Raw genomic sequence first — 4699 nt, 5'->3', positions numbered from 1 at the left:
ATGCAAAAGATAAATGATGAGACGAAATAGACTCCCTTCTGTAATTCCATAGAGGACAGAACTGCGACATTTCTATTTCAATCTGTAGCGGCCCAGAGGCTACGCCCACTAAGAGATCGACTATCGCCAGATGGATGATCAAATATGTACTCCGCCGCTGTAGCTGACGCTTCTTCTTCAAAAGGATAACAATGGTGATGATATTAAGGATGACAATGGCCAGACACTCGATGATGAGGACCACAAGCCATGGAATACACTCTGAAGCTGGGGACAAACGCTGCATTTTCTCTGAACTCTGTCAGTTTAAAAATAACAGGAAATATTTGAATTAGAGATAAAATGAAATACAGTTGTTATGTCATATTATAAGTTTAAATATTCTCATGAATAAGACATTTATTGACAACCTCACGTTTACTATCTCACAGGCGGGATCATAAAGGAAGTAATTAGAGCATGGTAATTTTAGTGCAACTTAACCGAAATTATGGATGGAAGCAAACACCTGAATTGCGTTAATTTGGACTAAGTCCTTTACTTTATCATATTCAAACTGCAAAATGCTATCAGAGATGAGCTTTTTCCCAGACGAAATAGTTGAATTTTTAAAAGCTGTTGGTTAGTACTTAAGAATATATAATATTAAACGGGAAAAATGATCCAGCCGAGAAAACTTTAGAAAATAAAAGAACACGATGACATTTATTTCTTTAGATTTGCCGCTCTGTTTGTATTTAATTTAACTCTAACTATGGTGGAAAAAGGTAGTCTTCTCTCCTCATGATGATTCCGGTTTCTTTGATACTTGCCATTTGAAAACTCGACGTTCTGCCTTTCCCCGTAGTAATGAAAACAACAAATATTTATAATTTGGTTATCGGCTACATTCAAAGTGGTGGTTCTAATACCTCTGATGGTAAGCAGCTGCAGTTATTTTTTTTATTTTTGAGACCCTATCATGTGTTCCCCATTCTATCCAATTTCTCTCTTAGTTATCTGTGCAGTTGCTGGTTAGGGTATTTCAGTCATCATCCTCGATTACTTTTTTTTCCACTCAAAGAGAAAGAAAACTGAAAGGAAGCTCACTAATCATTGCACCTGTATCGCTGTTTAGTTTTCTAAAAGCGACAAAATGCATTGCTTTTCATTCTGGTCGTTTAGATGTTTCTATCGTTTCTATCGTTAGTCAACTCTCATATGGGTCTTCTCGTCTACGCTCAGCCAAAACTCCATTCAGAGACTGGAGTGTATCGTGTAACCATATTGCAGATCCCAGATCTTATAATATCCAAAGGCAGCACACGATACTTAAAACGTAGTGTTTTAAGGTGTTTTTGGCTCCTATAGTCTTTGTTTTGTTTGAAACGATTTTGTTCTGGTGTTTTTGCGTTCATTTACAAAAACGAATCCAAACTTTTGAAGACTGTATTTAAAACGTATGGAAATATATACTTAATGAGGCAATTCAAGTGAGGAATTATGATTATATTGCCTTACTTTCTCTCGAATGGGGTGGGGAGTGGGGGGTGGGGGAGAACGATAAAAGGAGTTATTTAAAACGGAAATGCAGAACTTTGGAATACTCTCTCAGTGCACGATCATTCAACCTGGCCGGTTTCTATGAATTTTTACAATAAAGTTCGGATATAACATCTGCTGTCATTGGTTAAAAGAGCGTGCTCAATGAGAATATAGAGCATAGAACTGAGCTAAAGCTGTCACGCCATCTGCCAAATTGTACTATGTCCGACGTTTTCCGGGACTTCTTTCTAGCTTTTCTCTCGTTAATTGAAAGTGAAATTTCGGAACAAGCGAGAAAAGGTTCGCAAAAACGCCAAGCGCAGTAATTTACTAAACGTAGTAAGTTACTTTAACGTGAGCAGAGACAAAAATCCTCAAAGATGAAACAAAATGGACAGTCCGAGTTTTAAAGGTTTTCACGCTCAGTTAGATTGCAAGTGTACGTACGGTAATAAAAATCAAACACAGCTAACACTTGTATAGTATATAAAGTTTAGTGTTTGAAAAAAAAAACAGAAAAAAAAACAGGAATGATGAAAAATATAACCTGGCATAACTGTTAAAATTCATGACGGTGTTAGAGCGACTGCGATCATGCTAAGGTCTATCGCGGCTAGCTCATCATGGCGATCCTCGGTCACCGCAGTGGAGTAAGCCTCATGAACTAAATCGACTACCCTTCGAGTGGAAAAATAAGAGCTTGCTCTAATAACCTTTCCAATGCGTTGAGTGGAAGGCCACATCAGTCACTGCAGCCGAGTTTTACGGCGCTGTCATTCCGAGCGATCTTCATGTCCTGGTGAATTCGGCTGTCGTTCATCCATAAAACGCTCGCCTTGAACAGTTTGTTTTCGTCTTTTCATATGAAATAACTTTTTTTTTTTTTCTTTTTCCTTTATTTTTTTTATTTTCACTTAAAGCACAAATACTAGAATAATACAAACAAATACAAAGTTAATTACACTAACGCTTACGCTACTCACTAACACTAATTACGAAATACTGCGTTACATTACATTCACAGTCGGCTAGATTTAATTTATGTTATGGTTATATAATAATATAAACCTAATTTGTACAAATACTTCTACATCAAATTCCTTTTTTGGTAGAACGACTGTATATACAACTGCGTCTATAACTGTTAATACCCGATACTCATCTATTGAGTTACAATAACATGTTTTCCCATTTTTTATAATGAATAGATTCTTTTTTATTCTTTTTTGCAATCAAAAATTCAAATTTCCGAGTTTCAGATGTTTTAGCCTTCAGTAAGGATACAGACGGCTTGATATTTTTACAACGACATGAATAAATGGTATATTTTCCAAGAATGATTATGTGATTTAACAAACAATTCCCAGGGATATTATCGGAAATACCAAAGAGGATTGTTACCTCATCAAGCTTATCAATTTCCATATTGTAAGTATTTAACCAAGAAATAACCGAAATCCAAAAGTTTTTAGTGTAAGTACAGCTGATTAGAAGATGCTCAAGAGTTTCTTCGTGATCTCCACAAAAGGTACACATCGGAGAAGGAACCAAATTCATTTTATATAGGATTTTATTGGTGTAGAGAATACGATTTAAGATTTTGTATTGAAAGGCTCTCGTTCTAGTGTCAAGAGTGACTCGACCCGGCAATAGATAAATATTTTTCCAGTCTATATTACCTGAAATATTGTAAACGGAATTAAACTTAGATTGGGCAGTCGGAGAAATCTGGACTCGTTTGACCAGGGTGGAATAGATTGATTTTGAAGTCATTCTAGTTATATCTTGAACATCGTCTGAAACAGTTTTGTCAATTCGGTTGTTATTATTCTCTCCAACGTTAAGGAGCTGTTTCCAGTTAGGCGGAATGGCGGAAAAAATGCCTTGTAGGAGTAAGTAATCTGACAAGGAGAGATTTTTCTCTCTAAAAGCGTCCCACCTTTTTAATTTTGAGTCATTTGAGAGAATATCTCCAAGTTTCACAAAACCTGCTTCTTTTATTCTCTTTTTGTATATTGATTTCTTGTTAATCAAGAGGTTCTGGTTGTTCCAGATAGTCACATTTAAAACGTCCTGTTTTGTAGCTATTATATCCTGATTGCCATTAAAGTCAGACAAAACTTCAAGACATTCTTTATAAAAAGAAGGTAGTTTACAGGGTAGGCGCGATGGATTGAAATTGCACTGAAGCAGAAAACTGGTTCCTACATTCTTAAGATAATGAGACAAGAAAACTTTCCACGGACTACTATTATCATCTAAATACCTTGCCAGACACACAATTCTTTGAGTTTTAATTAAAGATTCAGGGTGAGGCATTTTGAGGCCACCGTCTTCGTATTCACTAATTAAGGCTAGTCTTTTGACTTTGTCTTTGCCTCTCCACACGAAATTGAATATCACAGAATTTATGCTTTTAATTATATCCTTATCAAAAGAGATAAAGGAGGCTCGATACATAAACTTAGGCATAGCAAATGTTTTGACTAATTGAATTTTACCAATTAATGTTAAGTTTCTCCATTGCCAGCAACTTAAGGACTTTCTTATAGACTTTATTCCTCGGTGGGAATAGAACCATTTGTGTTCCCAGTGCTACACGGCACAACATTCATATGTACCCTTACTTTCTCTTCGCCGCGATTCACCATCCTAAATCGTCCCCGACTTTCTCTGTGCGACCTCGTAGCTCAGTCGGCAGAGTAACGGTAGATCTAATCCGGAGGTCATGGGTTCGATTCCCACCGAGGTCAAAAGATTTTTTCTTTGCCTCGTGTGGTTCCCTGTTTCCCTTTATTAGGGCTAACGCCCTGTGGGTTATTCATGGGTTTAAATAGCACTTTAATTTACACTTCAGAGTTAATTCTCTGTTTCACCATTTGTGTTCCCAGTGCTACGCGGCACAACATTCATCTGCTTTAAAAATAACCGTGACCTAAAAACCGCCGTAAATATTCCAACAGTTTATGTTTTGGATGAGATATTTGCTTCGTTTTAAACTACTTGTGAGTTAACCCACGGTGATGGATTTATTTTGGTAAAGTGAATGAATTTTTTATGAAAACTTGCAGTCTTTAAAATTTCACACTACATGTAAACAAACTAAACGTCATTTTGAATGTTTTACTTCGGCGCGCAAACGGAAGTGCAACAGCTGCCATATCGCTAAGTTCTT

This window comes from Pocillopora damicornis, chromosome 9, assembly GCF_964200805.1.
Source record: "Pocillopora damicornis chromosome 9, jaPocDami1.2, whole genome shotgun sequence".
Taxonomy (NCBI): domain Eukaryota; kingdom Metazoa; phylum Cnidaria; class Anthozoa; order Scleractinia; family Pocilloporidae; genus Pocillopora; species Pocillopora damicornis.
The sequence above is the reverse complement of the archived record's forward strand: the minus strand, read 5'-3'. Positions refer to the sequence as shown.